Consider the following 8,347-nt stretch of genomic DNA (forward strand, 5'->3'; position numbering starts at 1 on the left):
TTCTTTCTTTCTTTTTCTTCCTTCCTTCCTTCCTTCCTTCCTTCCTTTCTTTCTTTCTTTCTTTCTTTCTTTCTCTTTCTTTCTTTTTATTAATTTTATCCCTCCTGTTTTCTGCACAGCATTGTAGTTATTCAGCTAAATCCATTCATTCCCCATCCCCCATACCAACCCCCACCGGGAACCCCTTTCTCCACCCTCACTTGTACCTTTGCTCTATCATGTCATTCTGGAGTGTGCTACAGGAGGATTACATGGTCTCTAAGGCTCTGTGGTTTATCACCATCCTCAACGACCTCCACAGCTGTTCTTTTTGATTCTTATCCCACTTGCCCAAGAACATGTTACATCCAGAGATCACCTGAAATCATTGGTCAGACCAACTAATATCACAAGTTTTCTACTAGTCATTCTTCCATCAAACAAGAGTGTTCCAAAATAATAGGCAACACTTACATAATAACACAATTTATGATCAGAAAATTTCAAAAACTTAAGAAAGTGAGGCTACTGTGCCAAAGAGTCATTAAATACTGGCTGACAAGCTGGGAAATGTGAAATATGGAATGAAATAGGAATTTTCCCATTTAGTGTTCTTATAATTATATAAGATTAAAATGTCTTTGATCTTTTTCCTTTCTTGTCATCTGCTTTGTTCAGAGTGTTTGACAAGGTACCAGCAGGAGAGGAAGGCATGCCAAGGTAGCTTGCCAGTAATAAGCTTGCTCCCCCATTCCCTCCTGCCAGTGTGGACAGAACATCCCCCCAGCCCATGTGAATCTTTTAGGAAGAACAGGAATTTCTCACCACCATTTAGGGACCTCGAGGCTCTCCTAGAGGTAGTGTTTAAGCCTCATCCAATGCAACCACATCCACCAATGCACTTCGTAGATGAACTTCCGCTCCTTGGACTCATTAGCCTCTCCCCACCTGGTCACTTCCATTTCATTCCATGTTCAGATTTGACAGAATACATTATTAAAGGGAACTTCTATTTGGTTATTTTATAGTGTTTACATTTTTCACAGAAAATTAAGAGAAAATTCCATTTGTTTACCCACAATACACATTTTCTTGTAAATTCTTTGACAAATTTATATTAGTTGTTTCAAAGTTCCTGTCTACTAATTTCAGTAACTAGGTTATCTCTGAGTCTATTTCTGTGTCATCCAAATTTTATCTTATCACATTTTTCTGCTTCCTCAGATTTTTGAGAGAGAGATAGTGCGAGCATGAGTGCAAGCATGACTTGAAGAGAGAGATTTCCAAACACTGTGAATGAAAGAACGTTGGAGCCTTTTGATCTTGAGCTGGGAGGGGTAGACTGCACTTTCAGATATACTGGATTCACTTTGGGCTCTGAAGGCCAATCACTGTTTAAACGCCCAGGACCATGTGATTGCCCTTTGCTCACCAGCCCAGTCATCCAAGAAAGGACTGACTATTTCCCCCTCACCCCACAAAGTCTTCCTATCTCTGACAGTTCACCTAGGGCCCTGGATCCAGGTATGGAAGCTGCTGCCATTCTCTGCTCACCTGTGATGGGTGATGGGTTTGGGCTCTATTTCATAATATTACAACATAGCCTTTTGCTACTGGCATAGTTTTTTATTTTACTTCTACCACACTTTTGAGAGCCACATAAAAAATTCACATATATTTATATAAAATTAAATATGAATATAAATACATTTTAAAATATATATAAATATAAAAATATATTTTTATATGTGCACACACATGTCAAGTCATATTAATTGAAAGGCTATCTTATATGTCCATCTCCATGTAAAGGCCAGCCCATGATACTACAAGTTCCATTTAAGGCTATGACTAAGCTCCACTTTCTCCAGAGCACTACAGCCCAAAGAGAGCTTTTCCTGACTTTCTACTGACCTTCTTATCTAAACTACTCACCTGAGATTCATATGTTGGTAGGTATATTGCCTTATATTGCTGTCTTATATCATTTTAAAACTTTTTTTTTAAGATTTTATTTATTTTTTTGAGAGAGAGAGAGAGTGAGAGAGAGCATGAGAGGGGAGAGGGTCAGAGGGAGAAGCAGACTCCCCACTGAGCAGGGAGCCCGATGTGGGACTCGATCCTGGGACTCCAGGATCACGACCTGAGCTGAAGGCAGTTGCTTAACCAACTGAGCCACCCAGCCACCCTCATTTTTAAACTCTTGAACATTTGGATAGTCACACATTTTTTTCTCTAAGAAGGTTTTATGCTCACTAAACACTGTATCCTTTATACTTTTCCTCAGCCCCATGTATGGTTTTGCCACAGACTTGGCCCTCATTAATTGAGGAGAATGCCCGGCCCTGCTAATTCACTGAATTTCTAGCTGGAACCCTCCTCAGATTATCTGGGTTTCCAGAATTGCTAGGCTCCCAAATCTGGAAGAGTGTTATTCTCTAATAAAATATATAATGATCTTTTTAAAAAGCATAAGACAATCCATGGGAGATATACTCCTTGTTTTCAAGGTTATATGATAGAGTTGGAGGGGTAGTTCCCCTAGGAAATGCCCTATCCTCCTGAAATAACTCATCAGTTCCTTGGCAGGTGGATCACCCACCATTACTGTTTCAGTACCTTTAGCAGAAAGTTGCTTTTTGGCAGTCCCCCTGTGGGACCCTAACAACCTGGCTTCAACTAGAAGATTTAATTGAAAATCTGTAAAGTCTTCTTCATAAAATCAGAAGTGCAACCTAAAGTGCAACTTCATTTTAGCTTACTTTATTGTACTAGTTAGGGCTCTCCAGAGAAACAGAACCATAGGATGTGTGTGTAGGTACGTGTGTATATATACATCTATGTGTGCATATATTTATATATGAGATTCTAAGGAATTGGCTCATGTAATTTTGGAGACTGGCAGGTCCAAAATCTGCAGGGTGGGCTGGCAGCTGGGGACACAGAGAAGAGCCTATGCAGCAGTTCAAATCTGCCATCTGCTAGAGTTCTTCTCTTGCTCAGAGGAGGTTAAGTCTTTTGTTCTGAAGGTCAGGCCTTGATATGAGTGCATGAGGCCCACCCATTATGGAGGACAATCTGCTTTATTCAAAGTCCACCACTTTAAATGTTATCTAAATCACTCTCTCAGAAGCATCTAGAATAATGTTTAACCAAATATCTGCACACCGTGGCCCAGCTACATTGACACATAAAATTTGCCATTACATCTGGTTTATTACTTTATTTTAACCACAGATACCTCAAAACTCCCTTGGCTTAATGTGACTTTTATCTGCCCCAGAGCAGGGACCCCCTGCAGCTTATTCATCACTGTATCCACAACAACAATTCCATAGATGGATGAACACCAAAAATTGTCTCTGGCAAAGACTATAACGTGACTGCAAACTCCAAGCTGCTTATTATCACACCTGGGGCATCAGCAAGAGGGACAAAGCCATCTTAATTTGGTCCAGCCTAACATGAACATCTTTAAATTCATCATTCCTAATATTGTGAAATAGAGCCCAAACGGCAAGTTGCTTGTTGTTTCCAATCCAGTGGATATCTTGACCTATGTGGCTTGGAAGATAAGTGTCTTTCCCCAAAACTGTGTAATTGGAAGTGGCTGCAATCTGGATTCAGCCCGGTTCCATTACCTGATAGGAGAAAGGCTGGGAGTTTGCCCACTGAGCTGTTGTGGGCGGGTCCTCAGGGAGCGTGGAGACTCTAGCGTGCCTGTGTGGAGTGGAGTCAGTGTTGCTGGTGTCCCCTTGAAGAATCTGCACCGTGACCTAGGCGCTGATGCAGATAAGGATCAGCAGACAGAGGTTCACAAACAGGTGGTTGGCAATGCCTACAAGGTGAGCCACCTGAAAGGCTGTACGTCCTGGCCATTGGACTGTTTGTGGCTGATTTTGCAGAAAGTATAATGAAGACTCTTAGGCGGGTGCATCCAGTTTCCACCATGATTAAGGGTCTCTGTGGAATAAAAGATGATGTCTTCCTTAGTGTTCCTTGCACCTTGGGATGGAATAGTAGAATCTCAGATGCTGTGAAGGTGACTCTGACTGCCGAGGAAGAGGCCTGTTTGAAGGAGAGCACACGTACACTCTGTGGGATCCCAAAGAGCTGCAGTTCTAATGTTTCCTAGTGGCGTCCCACTTCACTGTCTAGACCACAGCAGGATTCTAGCTGGAGGTTGTGTATATTGTCCTTGTTATCTGATCTGTTATTGCTCAAGTGGTAATACTGAAATGGCCTAGGGAAAACTTCCATTTCCTAGAGTTACAGACAGGCCTGGTTCACACACCCCTGCAGCTCTATCCCGATGCTGGATGATCCCTACCTGGTGCGGTCCTAGATGGGTCAATGAGAAGTGGCTCCACCACCTCAGGGGCACCGCTGCCAACATGGCATCTGCTGCAGCAGCTCTTCGAAGCACATGTGTGTTCACTGTGCGTTACAGAACTCCTGGTTCCCTCACCCACCATGCCCAGTCCAACTTTTTTCTCCAATCGCATGCTGGGATCCGATGCATAAATCCAGTATTGCATGTATTGTGCACAACTGTTCTAAAGGATCTGATTTTGTGCACTGTAGATATCAGGTGCCTCACTTGGAGGCCATAGGGGCACATACTGAAATGGATCATCCTAAATATGTAATCCATAATAAAAAGATTTCTACTCATGACACAGGCCAAATCATATTACCCTACATTGTCACAGGGACAGGAAGTATGTTTGTTACTTGATAAAGGAGACTCTACTTCCCTTAGCACACTGTAGCTTTTTGATACCTGTCTTGCTGCTCCTCTCCCTTGTCACTTGTCCTTTACAACACACATGCACCTCCTCCTTCCTTTTTTGCCAGATATTTCTCTACCTTAGTATTTTCCCCAAGTGTGGAATGGGAATAATGTTCATTCTAGAATTTGAGCAGCTTTTTTGTGAAATTCTCTTGTTCTCAGTGAGGACTGTCAGTTGATCTTCTGCCTCTTGCCCTGTTCGTACTCACAGGCTAGAGCATCACAGCCAGGCAGGTGGTAGTCATGATGTTTGTGTCACTAACCTAAATGAAACAAGGCAGTAGACCTACAAGTCACTTACTGTGCCTTGTCCCTCCTTTTTCCTTCCCTCCTGCTAGTTTTTTCAGAGCTATATTTACAGATGGAGTCTGAATGTACAGACCAGGTGATTTTGCTCTTGAATAGGAAATAGATGGAAATATTTGTGAAGAAAAGATTCATAATTGTTGGACACTATTTGAGTCTAATGACTTCAGAGAAAAATGTTTATGCTGCACTCTGTTGTATGTTTTCTTCTCTATGAAAATAGTGTAACATGTAGGAAACTCAGAAACAAGTTTGTTAGTGAATATTTTTATCTATGGGGTGTTTACGTAGTTTTCTTGCTCTGAACACCAGACTCTTGACTAGACAAATGATGTATGACCTGCCCAGTTCTGATTTTTGTCCAGAATACTGGTTTTGACCTTTTAGGGTCACAGTTCTCTTTGAGGGTCTAAAGAAAATCATGGACCCATTACCTAGGAAAATTCACATATTGACATGAAATTTTATGTAGATCTTTAGTCTTGATCCAAATATCCCTGCAAGTCTACCCATGTGATTCCATTTAAGACTCTTGGTCTATGACTAGGGATTTTGCTTACTCCAGATTTTGTAAAGGATTAATTGAGAATAGCGGAACCAACTCATATTCTGAAAAGAAGCTGTAAATTATTAACCTAACAGTGAATCTCAAATAAATGGCAGTGGTTTTGTCACAGACTTCCCATTTCCTTCTCTAGGAGCTAGTCTCTGTCTTGGGGTAGCTCAGATTTCATGGCCCCTCAAGCTATAACAGGACCTGCTACTCTTCTTCTGGAGCCTTACTGGGGCATACATGTTTATAGTTAAGAGCTAACTCACTCTTCACTTATGCACTTGTGCAAATTTCTTTTTAAGTACAAACTCTCTCAACTGTATTGCTAAGGAGTTCTTTTTCTCTCTTAAAAAAATGCCTGCTACCAGTAAGTTCCCAAAGGACTTTTCTCTCTGTTTGCAGGAAGCTGCAGTTTATGACCTATCTTTGTATTGAGTATGTCCCATCACTCTTTGTTCTGTGCTCTTTGCTATCCTTAGGGGCTGGAAGAAGTTTTCAAACACCTTTGGTTGTAAAAATGTCTTTGTAATTGAGGTTTGAGCTACAAGCAGATCCCTTGCCCCAAATAAGGTAGAAACATGTAAGCCATTATACCTCCTGTCCCTCTCCCCCAACCACTGGCTGAAGCATCTAGGCTGCCCCCCATTACCTTGTTATGCTCAGTAGGCAATGGCAGATTGAGTAGAGAAGGTGAGCAGAAAGTAAACTCATTTTATTTCATAGTTATCCAGTCTTATCTCACAACTTTAATCCAGATACTTTTAGAAGTTTGCTTCAGGCTGAGGTTTTAAAGCAAAATTTTATGTTGTGAAACATTTTGAATCCCATATCCAAGCAAATAAAATCCAAGAAGGCAAAAATTATTTCTAAGGCCTGTAAGTTTAAAGGCAGTTAATATATTCATTCATTCTTTAACCCATTAATTATATAGCTTATAGAGTAAATATGAAATAAGCCTTCTGCCTTCTCAAAAATTACTGAATGATAAAAATAAAGATTTCAGATAAGAGATCAACTATTAGCCTTGGATTGAATCTACATAATAGACTTTGTGGAACCACACATCAATTTCAAGTTTCTAGTGATTTAACAATCTGCTCTTAGGAGCTGGTAGAAGCTGGCTCCAGCACATCCTATGTCAAGTATCCATCTTATTGGGTTCTCTATTCTGTTTCATTGGTCTATTTATCTGTTTCTATCTTAATTGACACAGATTTTTAATAAATATTGGTAGGCTAAATCTTTCCATTTTATTCTGTTTGGGGAAGGGATGTTGGTTGTTTGTGGGGTTTTGTTTTCTTATAAAGAAGAGCTGTATTTAGAATCTATTGTTCAATTTAGATTCTGCTGAATCAATACTAACTCTGTTAGGAACTTGAAATGCAACCTCCTGCATGGAACTGGTCTTCTGGAAGGTAAAAGAAGAGCTGAAAGGAAAGAAGTAATCATTTTGCCTGAGAATATCTTAAATCTCTGCATTGCTCTTTTGATGACTTCTCTGGCCTCCACTGCTGGCAGGAGTTTGGTCTATAATGGCATGATGTTTCTTGACACTTTCAAAGAGAAGAGAAAAGGAGAAGTGCCACTGAGGTTTATTACATTTTAAAGGTTAAATTTCCACAGTAATTTCTAAAGTTGTGACTAGGAGGTGGGAAGGAAGAATTAAGTTGGTATGAATTTTTGACTCATCTTTATAAGTAGTGTGTGAATGACAGTGGAAGATAGTTTCAGGTTGAAGTAATGGATCCATGACTTTCACAAAAGTCATTTCTCAGGTTACCTACATTTATTTTTTCTCTAAATACCTATAACCATCATACTACTCAGAGTTAAAAACATCTTTACCTAACAAAATTTTAAGTTTTCTTTTAGATTTTCTATATATAATATAAACAGGAATAGAGATTTTCCTCACAAAATATATGGAAATAAATGTAAACTTCTTCAGTGCACTTTGTTAACATAAAGGTTTTGGTCATTTGGGGTGGGGGGGGACAAAACCCAAAATACCCAGTGCAATCCTTAATTTTATGTGTCGACTTGGCTAGGCCATGGTAACCAGATATTTGGTCAAACACTAGTCAAAATGTTGCTGTTGAAGATATTTTGTAGATGATATTGACATTTAAATAAGTAGTCTCTGAGTAAAGCAGATTACCTTCCATATTGTGGGTGGGCCTCACCCAAACAATTGAAGGTCTTAAGAAAAAAAAAGACTGGTGATGTTTCCTAAGGGGGAGGGCCAGCAGACTGCCTTTGGACTCAAGCTGCCCCATCACATTCTTCCCTGAGTCTCTAGCCTGCAGCCCTCACCTGCAGATTCCAGACTTGCCAACATTTACAATTACATAAACCAATTCCTTAAAATCAATCAATCAATCATTCATTCAGTCTCTCTCTCCATATGTGTGTGAGTGTATATGTATATGTATATGAATATCTATATATCTTCTTGTTTCTGCTTCTCTGGAGAACCCTGACAGTCCAACCAGAAACGACCAAAGTTATCTAAGGCTTTATAAGGATGTATATGTATAGCTATGAGAGCACACTTTCATTTTGCTACCGTTATCTACTGTTATGCTTTGGCCTCTAAAGTATAGTCTTGACGTGGTACTTGCTGATAGGGATCAGAAGTTACTCCTGCAGAGACTTATGACAACTCAGAAAAAAAGTTTTAATTTTAAACTTGTTGAAAAGGAAAAGTTAATTTAAAT

At 40.0% G+C, this 8,347-nt stretch overlaps 1 pseudogene; it reads left to right on the plus strand.

Annotated features, from left to right (window-relative positions):
• The first annotated feature begins 3,325 nt into the window (after window positions 1-3,325).
• Window positions 3,326-4,114, plus strand: LOC110583567 (annotated as a pseudogene).
• The last annotated feature ends 4,233 nt before the right edge of the window (window positions 4,115-8,347 follow it).

Source organism: Neomonachus schauinslandi, chromosome 8 (genome assembly GCF_002201575.2).
Source record: "Neomonachus schauinslandi chromosome 8, ASM220157v2, whole genome shotgun sequence".
NCBI classification, from domain to species: Eukaryota; Metazoa; Chordata; class Mammalia; order Carnivora; family Phocidae; genus Neomonachus; species Neomonachus schauinslandi.